We start from the raw sequence: 22,971 nt of genomic DNA on the forward strand, positions 1-22,971 counted from the left end.
TTATTTTTCCCTCCATTTCCCATTCACTCTCATTTTAAGACTATTTCATCTTTAAAAAAACCTCAAAAAAACTTCAACTTCTTCTCAAGTAAAATGCATGTTGAAATACAATTTTAACTTCTAAAAATTATTTTTCATCTTATCCTAAAAAAGAAAAAATTTAAGTTTTAACTAAATCTACGTGCAAACACCAGCTAAATTTGTTCGTACACTTTAACTTCAAGCAAGATGTGACAGATTACTTTCTTATAATTAGTAATTGATTTTTTAAACCTGATAGAGTAAAATAAATTTTACGCTTTTCATTTACGCAGGCGTGTAAAAATTAAACTTTAATTTCTTTACCCATTTGATCCAGTTTTAGAATTTGGTCCAGTGGATGACGTTTGCAGTGATCCCTAAACTGACAAACTTTTTTGACAAACATTTTTTTATGATATTATCGACGAACAGTCAACAGTGTGCACAATTAGATTTTCTTATCGTGGGGTATCGGGATAAATTTGCACCCGCTTCGATTATTCTATTTAATATCTCCCATGAGCACACTTATCTATACTTTGCGAAAATCGAATCAGAAAATCACATCAAATTCAAAAATTAAATCAAATCGATTAAAAAACCCGACTAAATTTGGTTTGATTTGGTTTGATATTGAATAAAAAATCCGAATCAAACCGATATATAAATATATAATTTTAAGACTTTATGTAGAATTTTATTTAAAAAATATCTAGAAATATTTGAGATCCTCTAATGGGATATAATATTTAATAGAACTATAAAGTGCATTCATTTTTATTTACTTTAAATAATAGATTGTATCACTTTCTTATTATGTGTTATTGAAACGTGTCAATCATATCTTTGTTCTTTCATATTCATATGTCAAGATTTATTATATGTTTTTCGAATTTGAAGTGGTATTTTGATAATCTAAAATTACATAAAACATATCATTATTTAGGTATCATATTGATTTTTATATTTAATTATTAAATTTAGTTAACCCTGAAAGCATACATCAAACAAAAATTATTGGTAGACGACTAAGAAAATAAACTATTATGTGTTACTAAAAAAACAATTCTCCCATAAGATCACTTTAATAGATCATTTGTTTGTTATTTTTTTTTTAATTTTTAATAAACATATATTCACTTATCAAAATTTTATCTATAGTTTTAATAATGCAAGATTGAAATAATATTCATGTAACAAAAAAACCCGAAAAATTCTACAAAATCGAACCAATTCAAACATATATAATTAGTTTGATTTAATTTTGATAAAATCCGAATCAACCTGATCCAAGTACACCCCTACTTTGTGCACTCAGGCTTAAGCAATAAAAAAAATCACTCAGCATTTTTTTGTTTGTTGTGCTCTCAACTAAGATTTGATCGCTAAATTTTTAAGGTTTTCACGAACTTCATTGATATACAATTTGTTTTAATGCCTTGAGAAAGTACAATCTTCCAAACCAGCAATACCATTTGCCTATGTCGGAAAAAGAAGTCACAATTGAAATAAGGAATCACATCTGACTTCCCCCTGAGTGGTGGGAGAAAAACAGAAAAAAGAGAAGAAAAAAAAAAGTCCTTGTTATCTTGTTCTCATTATTGTTTTTTGCTACCGTTTTATTTTTATCTTTTCTCGTATCAAAAGCCTATTGGAAATAATTTTTCTATATTAAGATAGAGAGGTATGTGTACTCACTTTTTTCCCTAAACTTTATTTTTCCTCATGCCATGAATTTGTTGTTGTTGTTATATTTTAAGATCATGTATTTTGTTTGGGTAGATAGAAGAAAGTAAGAAGAGATGCATATTTGGTAAGAATATGAAAGAGGAGGGTGAAGTGAAAGTGGAGCGTCGGTTATCCCCTCTTTTTAATCTTTTCAATTCATCTCAAAATATAACACAAGAAATAAGGAGTACTTATATTTAGATCAACTTATTTCCGTACACATATTTGTCGCTTAACCTTGGCTAAATGAATACATATTTTTACTTAAAATTTTAACCTTGGCTAGCAAGTTGGATGGAACCAACTTCACAGGCCAATGCCATTTTGAGGGCCTTAGCAAATGCAACGATCCAACCGGTCGTTTTGAGATCTAGCGTGTCATTCGGCGGTTTGAGACCATGGGTAGCTTTACTTCGGGTATTATGACTTGTACGTATGGTCAGAATTGAAATTCGGGAAATTCGGAGTTGATTTGGAGAGAAAATTCTAATTTCGGAAGCTTTAAGTTGGAAGAATTGACTAAGGTTTAACTTTTGAGTAAACTACCTCGGAATCGGGATTTGAAAATTTCAACAGGTTCGTATGATGATTTTAGACTTGGGCGTATAGCTGGATCGAGTTTTGGATGACTCGGGAGCATTTCGGCACCTATTGTGGAAAGTTGGTATTTTGGAAAGATTTCATAAATTTGGGTTAAAGTGTATTTTAATGTTGTCGATGTCCGTTTGGGATTCCGAGTCTGGGAATAGCTCCGTATGGTGATTCTGGTATTGGGAGCGCGTTTGGATGTGGATTTGCAGGTCCGTAGATCATTTCAAGGTCATATGGCGAAAGTTAAAAATTTGAAGGGTTTTTGGGAAGTTTGATCGAGAGTGGACCTTTTGATATCGGGGTCAGATTCCGATTCTGAAAGTTAGAGTAGGTCCGTAATGTCGAATGTGACTTGTGTGCAAAATTTGAGGTCAATCGGACGTGATTTGATAGGTTTCGGCATCGATTGTAGAAGTTTGAGGTTTCAAAGTTCATTAGATTTGAATTGGAGGGTGATTCGTAGTTTCGATGTTGTTTGGCGTTATTTGAGGCCTCGACTAAGTTCGTAATGTATTTTGGGACGTGTTGATATATTTGGTTGAGGTCCCGAAGGCCTCGGGTGGATTTCAGATGGTTAACAGATCGAGTTTGGACTTGGAAGGAAAGCTGAAGCATCTGTCTTCTGTTGTAACCGCACCTGCGAGGTTTTTGGCCGCAGGTGCGAAGCCGCAGAAGGGACCAAGAGGGTCGCATAAGCGGTTATGGCTGGGGAAGGCTGGGACCACATATGCGGTCAAGTTCCGCAGATGCGGTCGAGTTCCGCAGAAGCGGGACCGCACCTATGCACGTGGAGCTGCAGAAGCGAAGGCGTAGAAGCGCGTATAGGGCCGCAGATGCGGAGTTGAGGGGCCTAAAGGAGGACCGCAGAAGCGGTATTTCAGCTGCACCTGTGGTACCGCAAGTGCGAGACGTCGCTGGGCAGTGTGCTCTTTTAAGAACGGGATTTGGTCCATTTTCTTTCATTCTCTCTTGGTTTGGGCGATTCTTGGAGAGGTTTAAGTGGAGGTTTTTATCATCAATGGCAAGGTAAACTATCCCCACCTATTTTGAGTTAAATACATGATTTTTATATGGATTCAAGTATGAAAATTGGTAGAAATTGTGAGTTTTTTGGTAGAAAACCTAGAATTAGTATTTTTAGATTTTGACCACGAATTTGGATATGAAATTGAAAATAAATTATATATTTGAGTTCGTGAGGTTATGGGTAATGGTTATCATCAAACTCTACCTGAGGCTCCACCGCTGGTGCTGCTACTCAAGCTCTAGGCTGAGCTCTGCCCCTACCTCGGCCTCTGGCACGACCTCAGCCTCTGGCACGCCCTCGGCCTTGACCTCTGTCCCTCGTGGGAGCTGCCACTGGGGGCTTCGGCTGCTGCTCAGCTGAAAATGCGGTACTGTAACGACCCGACTTATCGTTTTAAGAATTAACGACCCGTTCAGTAGCTTAAGGTCTCGAGCAGCTTCATGATATGTATTATGACCCGTGGTTGTGGTCGAGTTTAATTTTATGCGGAAGATTCAGAATTCATTAAAAGAAACAATCCTTGATTAGAAGCTTAAATGGAAAGAGTTGACCGGAGAGTTGACTTTTGTGCAAACAACTCCAGAATGGAATTTTGATGATGTCATTAGCTCCGTATGGTAATTTTGGACTTAGGAGCGTGTCCGGAAACTCATTTGGAGGTTCGTAGTGGAATTAGGCTTGAAATGCCGAAACTTGAATTTTTGGGAAGCTTGACCGGGGGGTTGACTTTTTGATATCAGGTCCGGAATCCGATTCTGGAAATTTGAATAGCTTTGTTATGTTAATTATGACTTGTGTGTAAAATTTGAAGTCATTCCGAATTGATTTGATGTGTTTGGGCATAAGATATAGAATTTGAAAGTTCAAAGTTCATAGATTTTGATTTGAGGTGTGATTTGTCGTTTTGATGTTGTTTGATGTGATTAAAGAATTTGACTAAGTTCGTATGATGTTTTAGGACTTGATGGTATATTTGATTGAGGTCCCGGGGGGCCTCGGGAGAGTTCGGATGCCTAACGGATCAAATTTGAATTTGGAGGAAGAGCTGAAGCAGCTGGGCGTCTGGTATGATCGCACCTGCGCGAAAAAAGGTCGCAGGTGCGAGCTCGCGGAAGCGGAAAATGCATGGGCTAGACAGGCACCGCGGGTGAGAAAAAGTTTGTTGCGGGTGCGAAAAATATTGCCGCGGATGCGAAGTATTTTACCGCGGGTGGGAAGCCGCAGGTGCGAAGAATTTTACCGCGGGTGCGAATCCGCAGGTGCGATGAATTTTACCGCGGGTGCGAAGCCGCAGGTGAGAAGAATTTTACTGCGGGTGTGAAGCTGCAGGTGCAAAGGAATCACCGCGGGTGCGAAAACCTCTGGGCAACACAAAAACAGAGGGGTTCCGAGCTTTTGCCATTTTTGGGCATTTCAAGCTCGGGTTAGGCAATATTTGAGCAAGGTTTTCACGGGAAAACTTAAGTTAAGTCCCTTGTGATCATTTCTAGTCCATAATATTCAATTATCATCGAATAATCTGATTAGATTACATGTTTTTGAGGTGTAAATCGGGGGTTTGAACTTAGGAATTTGAAAACGAAAATTTAAGATTTGGAGGTCGAGTTGTTATTGGAATTCGATAAAATTGGTATGGTTGAACTCGTATCGAAATGAATGTTGACTTTTGTTGACTTTTTTGGAATAAATTTTTAAGTCGACGTAGTATTATCCGGAATTATTTTCGATGAATTTTAATGAAGTTATACAATTAATTTGGTTAGATTTGAGCGGTCCGGAGGTCAATTCAAGCAAGAAGACGATTTTGGAATATCGACATAACTTTAAAAAGGTAAGTATCTTGCTTAACCTCGAGTGAGGGAATTACCCATTAGGCATTGAGTCTTATGTGCCATTTGTAAAATGTGAAAAGCCATGTACGCGAGGTGACGAGTACGTACTCGGGCTTATATGTGCAAAATCCATTGAATTAAAGTCTTAGGCATTATTGTGTAGTAAATTGGAAAATCGTGACAATTATTAAATCATTTGTTTGCCGTGCCTAAATCCTTGTTGTTGAATTTATTTTTATATGGTAATTTGATGTGATTGTTACTTGAAATATTTATGAACTTTCGTGAGTATTGTTGGTTTAATATTTCTTGAAAATTAATTCCAATATGAATTTTCTTATGCAAATAATTAATTAAGCAAGTTTAAAAAGAAGTGTTAATATAATTATCTAAATTTGGATTAATGAAAACTTAGTTTTTTGTTGAGTAATTTCTATTTCTGTCGATTGATTTTGGGGTATTATATACATTGTGTGGAGCCCTCGGCTATTTGTTGTGAAATTAATTGATTTGGTTGTGTCTTTGGAATCTTGGTTGTGGCCATTGGGCAAATTGTGATATGATTTGATTTTGTTATATCGACGTGATAATTTTCCGTGTAAATTATTATATTGTGTGAGTTATTATTTTGAGAAATTGTTGTGTTGTGTGAGTTATTATTTTGGGGAGATAAGAGTGGCATTTCACCGTTGATATAATGTGGATATAAGGGTGGCATTTCACTGTTGATATTATGTGGATATAAGGGTGGCATTTCACTGTTGTTGTGTTTGTTGGAATATTGTCTGGGCGGAGTGATAAGGGTGGCTATAGGAGCGATAAGGGTGCCAATATGAGTGATAATGATTGCTATTGATATTGTCTAGGCGGACTGATAAGGGTGGCTATAGGAGTGATAAGGGTGACAATAGGAGCGATAAGGGTGGCTATTGTCAGGGATGATATGTGATGATGTGGGGTTGTGGTGTTGATGATTTTCATGTGATGTGATTTTTCTGTGTTTATTTTTATACCTTGTGCCATTTGTCTTGTTGTTGGTAAATTGATAACAATCTGATTTATGTTAAAATTGAGAGCATGTGGCTATTGCCAGGCGGATTATAAAATAAAATATGGGCACGAGGTGCCGTGAGTAAATAATGAGGATATTTGGCATGTGAATTATCCATACAGTTGTGATATGAAATGTGGGCACGAGGTGCTGTGATGAAATGATAATGATATTTGGCACGTGAATTGTTCATGTAGTTATGTTTTGAAATGAGGGCACGAGGTGCCGGAAAAATATGATGATTTAATTATGGGCACGAGGTGCCGTGAAAATATGAAAAATGGGTTGAGACACGTGTTTACGAAAAATATAAAAATGGGCTGAGACCCATATTTTTATGATTATGAAATGGGGTGTCACATGATGACTTCTCAATTGAAAGAATTATATTCAAAATATTTATTTGGAAGGATTTTTACTTAGAAAGTATTACATGAAAGAATTGTATTTGAAAGATATTTATTTGAGAAAATTATATTTGAAAAGGTTTATTGAAAGAATTATATTTGAAAAAATAATTATTTGAGAAAATTATATTTGAAAGAGAGTTATCTAGAAGAATTATATGTGAAGGACAGTTATTTGAAGGACTTGATTTAATTGGGTGTAATTGTGTTTATTAATTGTTGAGTGATATTAATGGTACTCTTGTTGTCTGCTGTGCATATCACTGGTTGTTTTATCCTATCCTTATTGTTATTTATTTCCTGTTATTTTGTATATTATATTGCACGGGTTATTAGACTAGTGAATGTCTTGACTGTACCTCGTCTCTACTCCACTGAGGTTAGTCTTGATACTTACTGGGTACCGACCGTGGTGTACTCATACTACACTTCTGCATATTTTTGTGCAGAGCCAGGTATTGAAGATATCGGACTTGAGCAGAATTAAAGCAGGATCGTAAGGATTCAAGGTAGAGCTGCTTGGCCGTCGCAGTCCCTTGGAGTCTTTTCATTTCATAGTATTGTTAACTTGTAATCAAACAGTATTGTATATTCGGTCCTCGTGATCATTTCATGTATTCAGTTAGAGTTCGTGACTCAGTACTACCAGTCTTGGGAGGTTGTATATTGTAATTATTTCCACTGTTAGTTTAAAAAAAATAGTTTCAAAAGGTAATTGAAATCGAAGACTAGGTGCCATCACGACGCCTGTGGTGGGATTTTGGGTCGTGACAGGTACACGTGCTCTCCATCTGCGAGAGAACATAATAGAATGGTCTAATCAGCAATGATAGAATAAAATTGCACGAAAGAGAAGAATAGAAGTGAAACTGTTCCTAACTCCATAGCCTCCGGAAGATAAGTACAGACATCTCCTTACCGATCCTCCAGACTCTACTAAGTTTGCTCGTGACTCGTGAGACCTATGTAACCTAGTGCTCTGATACCATCAGTCACGACCCAAAATTTCCACCGTCGGGACTGTAATGACGCCTAACATTTTACTTGCTAGACAAGCCAACGTTAGAATAATTTACCCTTTTAAACAATTTAAATTTAATTAATGAAGAAGAAGAGATTTAATTGCAATAATCCAAATATAAATGCGGAAGCTAAAACCGTAAAAATATCTACTATGAATCCCTGAGCCCAGTGTCACAAGTGCACGAGCTTCTAGAGTAATACATACAAGGGTCTAAAATAAATACAAAGTTGTGTGAATGAAAATACACAACCAAACAAAAATAAAGACGGGGACTTCAGGAGTTGCGGGCGCTGAGCAACTGTACCTCAAATCTCTGTAGGTTGTCCAATCCAAGCTCTCTAGTAGCCGCCGCTGGGACCGTTTCCAAAATCTGTACAGTGTGCAGAGTGTAGTATCAGTATAACCGACCCCATATACTGGTAAGTGCCGAGTCTAACCTCGATGAAGTAGTGACGAGGCTAAGACGGATCACCTACACTACAACTTGAATGCAGTATATAATAATGACAGAAAATGGGAATACTGAACAAAATTAAACAGTCAACTGAAAGTAATAAACACATCCTCAAGAATAAACCAGTGTCGTCCAGAATACCCAATCTTTAATAATTCAGATACAAATACCAAAAAAAAAAAAAACACAGCTCAAGAAATGGAAACATATAGGTTGTTAGGGCGCGCTACCTGATCCCACCAGACAACACAAATTCCTCTCTTATTTCACTGTAACGATATCAACAATAGTAAATAATATATATGTTGCAGCGCGCAACCCGATCCCACCATATGTCAATCTCAGAATCATAATTCACTCTTATTTCACCATTCAATCCACCTGTTGCGGCGTGCAACCCGATCCCACCGTATAGTACAAATTCACCCTTATTCCACCTCAACATATCACCCTTATTTCACTAGTTGCGGCGTGCAACCCGATCCAACCATATCAATATCAAGTACGCAATAAGCAGAGTAAAACTCACAATTTAAATCATAGAAAAACCCTTTACAATTCCAAGACACTAAACTGAACAAATAAGAAATCTTGTACAATATGATACTCCGAATAAGTAATATTATACAGCGAGACCAATCCAGAATTTACAACTACAAGGTACAGATAAACCAACTTGAGCAAATAGTAGAAGATTATGAAACTATGAAAAGAACTAATATCATAAACAAGAGGAAACAATGACTACAAGTGGCAATTAGACATGGAAACACATTTAGAGCATAAAACAACTAAGACAGGGAAAGAGATAATATAAGAACGGGAAAACAGGGGAAAACAGATAATTCGGCGGCACATACGCACTCGTCACCTTACATATATGCCGCTCACATGAAATTCACATAGCAAATAGTCTGAAGGTTCCTAATTCCCTCAAGTCAAGGCTAGACACAACACTTACCTCGCTCCAAAGACCACTCAAAGCTCAACCACAACTTTGCCTTTCAAACCAGCCTCCGAACCAACAATATCTAGCAATTACCAACCAAATGATTCAAAATAAGCCTTAGGGATCACTCACGATTGCAAAAGATTCAATTTAGGTCATTATTGAAAAAAGTCAACAAAAGTCAACTCCCAGACGTGCTTGGTCCAAACTCAAAAATCGGACCAATACCCGATTACACATTCACCCCCAAGCTCAGTATGTAATTTATTTTGGAATTCGACCTCAATTTGAGGTCTAAATCCCAATTTCTCAAAATCCCTAACTCTACCCAAACCCCCAAATTTCCACCATGAAAATACTAGATTTTAGGTTAAAAACTTGTGAAATGTAATGAAAGATTGAAAGAAATTAGTTTAGAATCACTTACCAATGATTTGGGAAAGAAGAAGTCTTGGAAAAATCGCCTCTAATGTTTTAGGTTTTGAAAATAATTGTCATATTTGTTCAGCTGCAGATGTCGCATTTGCGACCTGGGCTTCGCAAATGCGAAGATTTCATCGCAAATGTGACAAATATTACACCTCTGCAATCTTCGCAAATTCGAACTCCGGATTGATCACAAATGCGACCCAGTGATCGCAAATGCGAAGAATGGCTATGTATGCTGCCTTCGCAAATGCGAACTAGTGTTCGCAAATGCGGAATGCCAGGATCGCAAATACGATCAAAACTTCGTAATTGCGAACGTCTTCCCCCCCAACTCACTGCTCGCAAATGCGATGGTCTCTTCGCAAATGTGAGGCTCGCATTAGCGAGCTTGACCTCACAAATACGAAGTCTGCATATTAGTTGCAGCAGGTCCTATGTTTTCTAAGTTCAACACACTTTGTAGCCTATCCGAAACTCACCCGAGCCCTCGGGTCTCCAAATCAAACATGCACACAAGTCCTAAAATATCATACGAATTTGCTCGCGCGATCAAATCGCCAAAATAACACCTAGAACTAAGAATTTAACACCAAATCAAAGAAAATTTTCAAGAAGACTTTAAAACTTCTATTTTCACAACCGAAAGTCCGAATCACGTCAAACCAACTCTGTTTCTCACCAAATATCATAAAAAATTCATAAATATTATAGTGGACCCGTACCGTGCACCAGAACTAAAATACGGACCCAGTATCAATAAATCCAAACATCAATCAATTCTTAAATAACATAAATCTTTCAAACTTTCAATTTTCAATAAAAATCAATATCTCGGGCTAGGGACCTCCGAATTCGATTCCAGGCATACGCCCAGGTCCCAAATTACGATACGGACCCAGCGGGACTGTCAAAACATGAATTTGGGACCGTTTGCTCAAAATATTGACCGAAATCAACTAAAATGAATTTGTTTTTGCAAACTTTTAAATTTTTCATAGTTTTTAGCATAAAAACTTTCCGGAAATATTTTCGGACTATGCACGCAAATCGAAGAGGGTAAAAAGGAAATTTTTAAGGTTTCGGATCACAGAATTAGGTTTTAAAACATAAGATGACCTATCGGGTCATCACATTAAATGCAATATGGAAACCATTGACAAGGTTACAAGACATAACACAACAAATGACTTGGAACAAGCAAAAGACCCCATTTTGCCAATAACCTCTGGTAAACAACACCACCCCAAAAACAAAACAAATAACAGATTTAAGAACTAAAGAAAGTTAAGTATTTTCTATAACCAAGTGAGTTCTAGATACAACAATACATGAGGAAGAACATATGCTCTAGAGCTTCAAAGGAAATTATAACACATAAAAATGATACTAGAAAATCAGAGGTAAGAAGAGTAAATTCACAGATAATACTCTAATTTAGCTAGCCTGAAATTTCACTTACAAACAGAAAATGATGTGACTCAAATTACATAACCACAAAAAATGTGATATTCAAAATATCATATTCTCTTCCTCTTCAAAGAGGTTAAAGACTAGTAAACCCACTTGAATCTGGTTCTTCTTCGTCTTCAAGTAAAGTTGGACACGAAACTTTGTCGACACTTGAAGTCAAACTTGAAAAAAAAAGTATAAACATATTAAAATTAAAAAACTATTAATACTATAATAAGTCATTGATAAAAATACTTACCATTTATTTCATTCCATAACCAAGTAGTGCTAAATGTCGATTCTGAAGCGACAGTACAAATAGGAATGGCTAAGAGGTCACGAGCCATCTTTTGCAAAATAGAAAATTTTAATTCGTTTGTCTTCCACCAACATAAACTGTCAAATAATGGTGTACTAGGTAGCAAACTTTCTTCTAAATACACATCCAATTCAGATCTTGTGTCCACATTCACCCTACTCGACGTGACAAATTGATCAAAACTAGAGAGTCGATCACCATTAACAACACCAATAACTTCATTAGATGCTTGAAAGAGATCAAAACAATGGTTTCGAACTTCTTAAATTTTAAAAGAAGCTTCTTCACCATAAATTTGTGCTAGATAGAATTCCACCAACTTCATCTTATACCTCTGATCAAAAATAGTAGCTACACCCATCAAAATATGCACATTGTCCCAATATTTTTTAAATTTAAACAATATTGACGTTGCCATAGAGCTAATCAAAGGATTTAAACTTTTCACCCAAGCTTCTAATTCTAACTTAATGTCACAAACTTTTAAAAAGTATTGAGTTGAAGTTGGATATTGACTCCCCGAAAATTGTTCGGTGATATGGTAAAAGAGATTCAACTTTTCACAAACTTCTTTTGCTGCACTCCATTGCCCTTTGGTTGGAAAACAACGATAATTGGTATCATTCATACTCAACTTCGAAAACACCTCTTTGTATTCTAAGGCTTTTTTCAACATTAAATATGTTGAGTTCCAACGAGTAGGGCAATCACACTCCAACCTTTTTGTGCAAGAAATATGTAGCAACCGTGCATCTTCTTCAAACCTTTCAATTCTGCCTGAAAGCCCTATCTAATATAAGACATTGTTACACACGTTACTGATACCATCTTCTATCACCTTTACCCCTTCTTGCACAATTAAATTTAAGATGTTGTCACACCTCTTTTTTCGAGGGATAGGGAGTTTTTCTAATTTAAGTGACATTAATCGAAATGAGATTATTTATTTGTTCAGAGTCACCACTTGGAATAATTTATGGTGTCCCAAGTCACCAATTTATTTTAAATCCCAAATCGAGAAAATTGACTCTTATTTATGGTCCGAAAACACAGAAGACCGGGTAAGAAATTCTGTTAACCCGGGAGAAGGTGTGAGGCACTCTCGAATTTCGTGATTTTAGCACGGTCGCTCAACTATTAATAATTGGCCCAATTATCTGATTTATTACATGTTTAATACATGTGTGCATTTTATTCCTTTTGCCGCTTTTATGAAATTAAATTACTCTATTTTAAGCATTTATGGAATTAATTTGAACGAGTCGCGATGTCGCACTCGTTGTTTTTGTACATATTGCGACTCGCGTCACGTGAAATGCACCCGCAATTTACAACACGTTTATTATTATTATTATTTGAAGTTATGGTCGAGTCACATGAAACGCACACTAGAAGTTTTAACCCACGAGAAAATATTATATGAATCAATATCCAAAAAGAAAAAACTAAGAAACGAACATTTTATTGAACAATTCTCTTCAATAACATTAAAAGTTCCACCGGAGCTTTACAATTTCAGAAATGGCATGTCGAACTGCGACAAGAACTCGAACCGACGACTAAGATCGAAAAAACTCATAAAACCCACAACACTCTCGAGGCGTTGATAACCCAGGAGATGCAGAGTAAATAGTAGGGAATAGAATGATTTTGAAATTCCCTTTCATTACTGTTTTTATTTTTTGAGATTTCAGATCTCAATCCTTTGCTGAAGCTTTTCTATGTATTTTTAGCTAATTTCCTTTTCTCGGAACTTCAAATATCACTTTAAGAATTTTGAGCTTTTGAAAGTTTTGTTTCTAGCCTATAGTGAGTGCCTTTTCGCGTGTGTGAAGAGAGGAGAGTGTGGGAGTGGAGTGAAGATGAGTGAGAGGAGTGGATGAGATATGGGAGGGGCGGCAGCTAGCTAGGGTTCTTGGTAAAACGAGGGGGGGGGGGGGGCTCTATTCGGTTCTTCTACGGGAATGAAGCAAGGGGGGAGTGCGCCGATTCTCTAGGTTTTGGGGGAAGAAAGTTTGGCTTTAATGAGGGGAAAAGGAATTGGGACAGGCAAGTCGGGAGTGGGAATTGGTTTAGGGTGGAATGTGACAAGACATTGTGATTGAAACAATTGTAAAATTAGCTACTTTGGACTCAAATTTTAATTAAATTCAATTTGTGTGGCTAAATTATTAAATATATTTTACTCACTAATTGATTAATGACCTAATTAATTAACTAACCTAAGAATGCACTTTTTTGGTTTTTTATATTTAAATAATGCATTTAACAATGTAATTAAATCCTAAAAAATATAATTTAAAATGCTATAAAACTAAGATTTGAATATTTTTATGTTTTTCTATGGTTTTAAAACAACTCTAAATATGCATGAACTACTCTAAACTATTTTGGAATATCTTTAGGAGTGATTTGCATTAGGGCAAAAATTAGGTGCTCACAGTTGCCCCTCTTTACTCGAAAACACGAAGCGTTTTCGGGCAAAGATAAAGTGAGCAATTACGAGCAATTTTTGCCCGTTTGACACTCCATTCGGAAGCGTTTTGAAAACGTTTGACCGAAACTTGCTTCGGAGTTTTCCTACATATCCTTAGCTATAAAGGAATCAGGTCAGTGTAGTTCTGGAAGTTTTGGTAGCTGGGACTACCGGGAAGTTGTGATTTCACTGTTGTTTACACCAAAGTCAAAATGAAAAAGAAACTAACTAAGTCTATCAACTACGAGTTATAAGATTCTTATCTATAAGTCTTCTGAAACTTGATCTTGAGTCTTGAGCCTTCTCTTCATGCACACTCTGATCTGAATCTTGATGCTCGCTAGCTGCAAGTGCTAGTTCATTCTTCTATGGATTTTTCGGATCAAGACGGGACATGCAAAGCTTGTGACTTCAGTCATGTCTTGAGCAGCCCACATCTTTTCTTCGCTTCTGTACTTTGGATTCACTTCGTTTCCTTTTCTTTTCTTTATTTTGGATTGAGACTTCTTTTTGGTCATCGCGAACCTTGTGCCTCGAGGTATAACCTGCTCAGGCACCAAAACAAACAAACGAACGAAATTTTTTTGTCCCAGTTTTCACTAGGAAAATTTCATAAGTTATTAGTAATAAAACTCTATACTACATTATTGAAAGCAATAAAAGGTTAGGATTGGTGTACCCTAGAAAAATATGGACTAAGGAGTGGAAACCTTATGTTAAAATAAAATCAACTAGGGAGTGGAGACCCTATGTTGGAAAAGCTACTTGGGAGTGGAGACCCTATGTTGGAAAAGCGGCTTGGGAGTGGAGACCCTATGTCTAAAATAAAATCAACTAGGGAGTGGAGACTCTATGTCTAAAATAAAATCAACTAGGGATTGGAGACTCTATGTCTAAAATAACATCAACTAGGGAGTGGAGACCCTATGTTGGAAAAGGAGACAAAGGAGTTGTGTACCCTATGCTAAAACGACCCAAGAAGTTTTTTTTTTTTTTTTAAAAAAAAGAAAAAAAATTTAAACAAATTGCCCCAACGCTTTTTTTTCTGAGGTCATGAACAAATGACTTATTTTTTATAAAAAATTCCAGACTTCCTTTTCTTTTTAATTATCTTAGGAGAAAATTCATCAAACTAGGTTTTTATCTTGGGAGAAAGATTTATGAGACTAAGATTTCTATCCTATTAAAAAATTCATCAAACTAGGTCTTTTTTTTAATTATTATTTTAGGCAAAAGATTCATCAGACTAAGACTTCGATCCTAGGAGAAAGTTCATCAGACTAGGTTTTTTAATTTATTATCTTAGGAAAAAGATTTATTAGACTAAGATTTCTATCATAGGAGAAAATTCATCAGATTAGGTTTTTTTATCTTAGGAGAGAGATTCATCAGACTAAGACTTTGTATCCTAGGAGAAAATTCATCAGACCAGGTTGTTTTATCTTAGGAGAAAGATTCATCAGACTAAGACGTATATCCTCGGAGAAAGTTCATCAAACTAGGTTTTCTTATCTTAGGAGAAAGATTCATAAGACTACGACTTCGATCCTAGGAGAAAGTTTATCAGACTATGTTTTCTAATTTATTATCTTAGAAAAAAGATTCATCAGACTAAGATTTCTATCCTAGGAGAAAATTCATCAGATTAGGTTTTTTTTATCTTAGGAGAAAGATTCATCATATTTATCAGACTAAGACGTCTATCCTAGGAGAATGATTTATCAGACTAGGTTTTTTTTTTTGCTATCTTAGAAGAAAGCTTCATCAGACTAAGATTTCTATCCTATGAGGAAATTGATCAGACTAGGTTTTCTTATCTTAGGAGAAAGATTCATCAGACTAAGACATTTATCCTAGGAGAAAGATTCATCAGACTAAGAATTCTATCCTAGAAGAAAGATTCATCATACTAAGATTTCTATCCTAGGAGAAAATTCATCATATTAGGTCTTCTTATCTTAGGAGAAAATTCATCAGACTAAAACTTCGATCCTAGGAGAAAGCTTATCATACTAAGTCTCTTTTTGTTTTTGGTTATCTTAGGAGAAAGATTCACCAGACTAAGATTTCTATCCTATGAGAAAAATCATCACACTAGATTTTCTATCTTAGGAGAAAGATTCATCAGACTAAGATTTTTATTGGGAGGAAAATCCATCAGACTAGGACTTTTTATCCTAGGAGGAAAAATATGAAGAGCAATGGCAAAATTTTATGCACACTAGCAAGACAGATAAAGGCAAAGATCTGAGAAACTTCCCTTTGTTGGCTCTTCTCTTCTTTTCATTTTCTTTTATTCTTTTTTTTTTTTGAACCACTTTCGTTGCACTACTATGTTCATGTTTCAAACAAAGAAAATTTTGTCAGTTTTAAAAGTGGTGGTCAGTTTATGGCCTTGAGTCCTGGGCAGCTTGGCTTTTGCTCAATCAGCTCGAGTCGGTTTCAAGAGACTTTTACTCTACATCAACCCTGATCGTTTCACACCTAGTACCATTTGTATTTGTGGCTCAATCAGCCTTATCCCAACTGGAAATATTTGCTTAGGTGACCTTTTCTGTGTCTTGAATGACTTCCTGCTTTTTGAGCAATTTGTCTGTCAGAGAGAATCACCAGTTATCTTTGCTTGCGCCCAGTAGGTTGAAAAGAGTCTTTTGGGGGAACCATTTTCATGAACCCTCAAGACATGTTGACAGTAACAACTGGGTATGCTGGCCAAATTTAACTTGTGCAACTGAAAAGCTAATAGCAGATTTTGAAATCTTTTCTTACTTATTTTGACAAGGACTGACTCAGAGTGAAGGGACACAATGGTACAAAGATACAGTATTAACAAGAAATGCCCATGTCGATAAGGACATAAGGAAGAGTTATTTTTTTCAATAGCTAGCCTTAATGAATCATGACATACATTTTGGACTTAATGGTCGATCTATCAAACTAATCCAATCTTTCCTTTTACTATTCTTATGACCTTTGAAGTCGGGCTTGCTCATGCCAATCCTTTGCATCAGATTCACGACTCACCTTCGACTAGTGGTGCCCCAAGAGATTTTCACCAACAAGCATCTCTCATTTATTTATCTCTTCTTACCGTCGCAGTAAGACTCTCATTTTTCTTTTATTTTTATTTTTCTTTTGTTTTCTTGTGTGAGCAACTTGATAGTGTTCTATGTCGCGTGACAACTTTTGATCATTGCATGCTTCTCTTGACATTCTTGAAGGCATATCATAAGGTCTTTATTTGGAAGGTTTTTTGGATAGGGTTGGAAAGAAGGGTTGACATGAAAGCTCAAAGTAGACTCAAAATGAGGGGTTCTAGACTTACAACTCTTGAAATCGACTCTTTCAAAAGTGATATAAAATCTTTGCCCCAGTTTCAGATATTGGGGATTTTTTGAATTTTTGTTTTTTTTTCTCTTATTTGGTTAGACCAAACCGTATAAGGCTGCCTACGTATCCTTTTTTAAAGGAATGAGATCAAATGTAGTTCAAACATCTGACCTAACTATATATTTTTTCATCTTTCTTTCTTTTTCATTGTCTTTTTATTTTCTTTTTCTTTTCTCATTTTTTCTTTCTTTCTTCTTTTTTTTTTTCAAAACAAGTTACCCTAACTTTTATTTTTGGGGGGCATGGACCTTTGACTGTTCTTTTTCGTTTTTTTTTTTTTTTTTACATGAACTTTCTAAGAGTTGCCCCAGTTTGTACTCTTGGGGAATGGACTTTTCTTTTCATCATTTTTTTTTTTTTTGACTTTTAACTCAAAACTTGATTCCAAAAGAGGGTGGTCAAAGAAAATAACACAGGCTCAAAAGAGGTAGAAAAGGGTATAAAGTGTTTGGATAGCAGAAAAAGGGCCTCTTAGCCTCGAGAATGCCAATCATGTTAGCCCTTCAAAATCACGACATTGATAGACATGTTGCTTTCTGGGTCTTTTTCAGGGTAATGTTGTATGCTCAATACTTTCCTCGCAGTGAATGACCCTTGTCAATCTGTGTGACTTTTTCTTGGATTTTGTCTTGATGTAGAAGATACATTTTGCCACTAAACTGATCCATTTCAAGTTGTCTGGAATACACCTTCTTTTGAAAAATACTTTCTATCTCTTAGTGCTAAATAGACTTCAACTCGTCCGATCATCCTCAATGATTCAAAAGGTAGAGATCCTTAACTTTCATGAGTATGACTGCTTTGGTTCCATGTAAACTTGGCTCGTGCTTATTTTCGAAATGTTTCATGTCTTTATCCATCTTCAAAAGTGTCTCTTTCTCACTTATCTAATTCAAGACTAAATCAGTTTTCTAAGATCTGGCCAAAAATTTCACATGCATGTCATGTCACTAGAACTAGCGTGAAAAGAACTATGCATAAAATAGACACAAAATGACTGACTGCTTTTTATTGAATAAAGGATTGCTGGGTTCGGTAACACAAAAAAAAAAAAAAAAGACGACAAATAAGCTACCATGGCTAAAAGAGGAGTGACTTTCCAGTGACTAAGCGACATCTTAGCCACATATTCGCACATCAGCACTACTACGGCATTTAACCATTTTATTCGTTTTGATTCAACACTCAATTTTTGACTTTTTGATCAAAACATTCCCAATATTGGCTGTCGGATTTCAGGACTGACGACATGGGAAATTTCAAAGCAACTAATTTACTAAAGGACTTGGAAGAATTCTCATGTCTTCCCATCATCAAATCATCCTGAGCAGGCCATGTCCTATTGCTCAAATCTGGTAAAAGTCAACCAAACTTTCCTCCATTCTTGTCACCAGTTTGTCTACTTGCCTTTTCGCGACCTTAGTTGGATCAAAAATAATGGTTCTTGTTCCTTCGGTTGAGAAGGTGCTATCATTTTTGTGGGATCATGGATTGTTTTTGTGACTCGCCATTGCAAACCAACAAACCGACCACCTTTAACTAGATATTTTTCAAACAACAAGCATGTTAGAATAAACACTCTTTCTTTTTGCCTTTTTCTTTTTTTTTTGTTCTTTCTTTCTTTTCTCTTTTTTTTTTTATTTTTTTTTAACCATTCGATCGAACCTGATGTGGGTTGCCTAGGTATCATGAGGGAACATGAATCAGATCTTGCATAGTTCGGAAAGATCGGAACTGAAGTAAACTAAACTAAACTCTTTTTTTTTTTGGATTTTGAATTTTTTAAATTTTTAAATTTTCGAAAGAAAGACATATAAAGAAGAAAGAAAATATTTTGGAATTTGACTTGTTTATTTTTATTTTTGTTGAAAATATTTGAAAAGAAAGACTTCTAGAGAAGAAAGAAAAAAAAATTCTTTGAATTTCGTTTTTTATTTTTTATTTTTTCGGAGAAAGACTTCTAAAGAATGAAAAAATATATTTTTCGCTTTTGATTTGATTTTTCTTTTTCAAATTAAAAAACTTCTAAAAAGAAAGAAAATATTTTTGGTTTTAATTTATTTTTTTTAGAATTTTCTAAGGAAAAACTTCTAAAGAAGGAATTAAAGGAAAATATTTTTAGATTTTTGGATTGTTTTTTCCGAAAATTGTGGGACGGAACCGATGAGGTTTGTCTACGTATCTCACATCCGGTGAGAATCAGACCTTCGTAGTTCGGCCCATTTTGACGCAATAGAGGAAACATGACTTTTTGAAAACTTTCACTTATTCTCTTTCTCTTTTTTTTTCAAAATTTCGGCAGAGTTGCGGAATTTTTCAAATACCTACCACTCACTCTTGTTTTTTTTTTATTTTCTTTCCCTACTCTAGAAGCCAGACAACATGCAAGCCAAAACAAACAAATGCGCAAATAGCACGTAAGATGCATTAGGATGGTCTTTTAATTTGGGTACACCTATCATAGACGGACCCAACTCCTGTGTTGAGTCCCCAAAGTCAAATGCACGTAAACAAGCGTACCTACTAGGGATCGGGCATGAGGTTATGTCATTCTAGGTTTGAACCCTGGGATATATTGTTCTAGACCTGACTTACCCGAGCGGACAACTCGAGCCGGGGGGCAACGTACCGGGAACCAAAAGGTCATCCGGCTTTGTAACTGATATGATCCTCGTTCTAAATTAGGGTATGACACTAACAGAAAAGAAGTCACGACAGTGTGCACTTCCCATAAGATTTAGAAGACTCAGAGAGAAGAAGGGTTTCATAATAGTTTTATATACAGTTCAAACAATATCAAAGGGATAAAAAGCGACATTTGGCACATTAGGCTCAAACACGTAAAAAAAATCAGATAATAAACAAAAGTCAAGTATCACAGTTATTCTAAACTCGAATTTTGAACCCTGAACCAGAGATTTTGGGTTTGGTCCCCAGCAGAGTCGCCAGAACTATCACACCTCTTTTTTCACGAGGGATAGGGAATTTTTCTAATTTAAGTGACATTAATCGAAATGGAATTATTTATTTGTTCAGAGTCGCCACTTGGAATAATTTATGGTATCCCAAGTCACCAATTTATTTTAAATCCCAAATCGAGAAAATTGACGCTTATTTATGGTCCGCGAACATAAAAGGCCGGGTAAGGAATTTTATTAACCCCCGGGAGAAGGTGTGAGGTACTCCCGAGTTCTGTGGTTTTAGCACGGTCGTTTAACAATTAATACTTGGCCTAATTATCTGATTTATTATATGTTTAATACCTATGTGCATTTTATTCCTTTTGCCGCTTTTATTGAAATTAAGTTACTCTATTTTAAGCATTTATGGAATTAATTTGAACGAGTCGCGATGTCGCTCACTCGTTGTTTTTGTACATATTGTGAATCGCGTCACGTGAAACACACCCGCAATTGACAACATGCTTATTATTAGTATTATTTGAAGTTATGGTCGAGTCACGTGAAACGCACACTCGAATTAGGGAATTATGTATCATGACTATGCCATGGGAACCGTACCCATAGTCACGGTGAATTATTATTAAACGCGCCTAAAATAAGATACGATGTTCATCTATTATTCTTAAGCTATTTTGAGATTGTTTTGAGATCATGATTTATGATAAAATATTATTGTGGAAAGGCATATGTGTTCAACACATCCTTAATAAGTTAACAATATTTTTACTCTTATTAAATTGGACCAAACGAAAATAAACCATTAGGTCTATTACATCAAATTAAAACCTCACATGCCCAAATTAATTCTCAAACAAATCGTATGGCTTTCTCAAATATTCCCCGAACAACCTATGAATAATTAAGCTAAAACCCATAACTTACTTTGTTATAGCACAAACTCAAACACAACCTACTGCCATTAAATCTTTCACAAATGAGCAATGAAAATTCTAATCAAAATTGGAAGACTCAAGACATTATACATTTTGAACTAAAAAACAGCAAGTAGAGATATTATCACACATAAACCAAATCAATGAAAGAAAATAACTGACATAAAGAAAGATGAAACGGCAACCATTATAACCTTTATAATTAACCAAATGAAAGCAGTACGCCAATACGCATAAGACAAACATCAACCAAAATTAATAGATAACAAAGAAGAACATTCGGAAAAAAAATACAGCGAAACATTATATGAATCAATATCCAAAAAGAAAAATAAAAGACTAAGAAACGAACCTTTTATTGAACAATTCTCTTCAATAACATTAGAAGTTCCACCGGAGCTTTAAAATTTCAGAAACGGCAAGTCGAACTGCGACAAGAACTCGAACCAACGACTAAGATCGGAAAAGCTCAGAAAACCCACAACAACTCTCGAGGCGTTGATAACCCAGGAGATGCAGAGTAAACAGTAGGAGATAGAATTATTTTGAAATTCCCTTTCATTACTGTTTTTGTTTTTTGAGATTTCAGATCTTAATCCTTTGTTGAAGCTTTTCTATGTAATTTTAGCAAATTTCCTTTTCTCAGAACTTCAAATATCACTTTAAGAATTTTGAGCTTTTGAAAGTTTTGTTTCTAGCCTATAGTGAGTGCCTTTTCGCGTGTGTGAAGAGAGGAGAGTGCGGGAGTGGAGTGAAGATGAGTGAGAGGAGTGGATGAGATATGGGAGGGGAGGCGGCTAGCTAGGGTTCTTGGTAAAATTAAGGGGGGGAGGGGGGCTCTATTTGGTTCTTCTCTGGGAATGAAGGAAGGGGGGAGTGCGCCGATTCTCTAGGTTTTGGGGGAAGAAAGTTTGGCTTTAATGAGGGGAAAGTGAATTGGGCCAGGCGGGTTGGGCGTGGGAATTGGTTTAGGGTGGAATGTGACAAGACATTGGGATTGAAATAATTGCAAAATTAGTCACTTTTGACTCAAATTTTAATTAAATTCAATTTGTGTGGCTAAACTATTAAATATATTTTACTCACTAATTGATTAATGGCCTAATTAATTAACTAACCTAAGAATATATTTTTTGATTTTTTTATATTTAAATAATATATTTAACAATATAATTAAATCCTAAAAAATATAATTTAAAATCTAAAATGCTATAAAATTAAAATTTGAATATTTTTATGATTTTCTATGATTTTAAAACAACTCTAAATACGCATGAACAACTCTAAACTATTTTGAAATATTTTTAGGAGTGATTTGCACTAGGGCAAAAACTAGGTGCTCACATATGTGTGCGGCACAACGCACATGCAATACTTGACCCATCAATAATAAATCTCTTTTACAAATTTTCTCATCTAACGAGGTTTTCATCATAGCATTATTTGTGCTAGAATTATCAACAGTAATTGTTGATATTTTTCTCGCAAGATTCCACTTTAACAAGCAATTGAGCAACGCATCACATAAAGTTTCCTTATCATATGGAGCGGGAACATAAAATAAATCTCAGGATGACTCTGAAGCCTCCATGAATCATCAATAAAATGTGTCGTAATAGCCATAAACCCTTTTTGGTATTGTCTGAGACCCACATATCAGTTGTTATTACAATTTTACTTGTGAGTTTTTCCAACAACTTAGAAGTTTTTGATTTTAAATTGTCAAAATTCTTTAAAATATCATTCTTGATTGTGTTCCTAGACACCATTTTAAACAATGGTTGGAGACTAGCAAAAAACTTCATAAATCCAACATGACAATGGACAAAGGGTACTCATGTAAAATAATGACATGAGCAAGTTCCCTAAGTGAAATATCTTGATCAAAACAATGTTGTTTGCTACCATTGTCCCTCCCTTTGTTTGCTACCATCGTTCCCCCTAAACCACCCTTATCTTCTAAGTTAC

General features: G+C 35.6%; 1 long non-coding RNA gene across 2 annotated transcripts; it reads right to left on the reverse strand.

Moving 5' to 3' along the window:
• Positions 1–7,719: 7,719 nt before the first annotated feature.
• On the reverse strand, positions 7,720–22,018 carry LOC104092770 (uncharacterized). Of its 2 annotated transcripts, none has more exons than XR_011414421.1 (2): positions 21,356–22,018; positions 7,720–8,051 (listed from the first exon to the last, which is right to left on the reverse strand). It is a non-coding gene; the product is annotated as an uncharacterized lncRNA (long non-coding RNA). The 2 variants fall into 2 exon arrangements; XR_685500.4 differs by lacking the exon at positions 7,720–8,051 and adding an exon at positions 12,728–18,686.
• Positions 22,019–22,971: the final 953 nt, after the last annotated feature.

This window comes from Nicotiana tomentosiformis, chromosome 2, assembly GCF_000390325.3.
Source record: "Nicotiana tomentosiformis chromosome 2, ASM39032v3, whole genome shotgun sequence".
Taxonomy (NCBI): domain Eukaryota; kingdom Viridiplantae; phylum Streptophyta; class Magnoliopsida; order Solanales; family Solanaceae; genus Nicotiana; species Nicotiana tomentosiformis.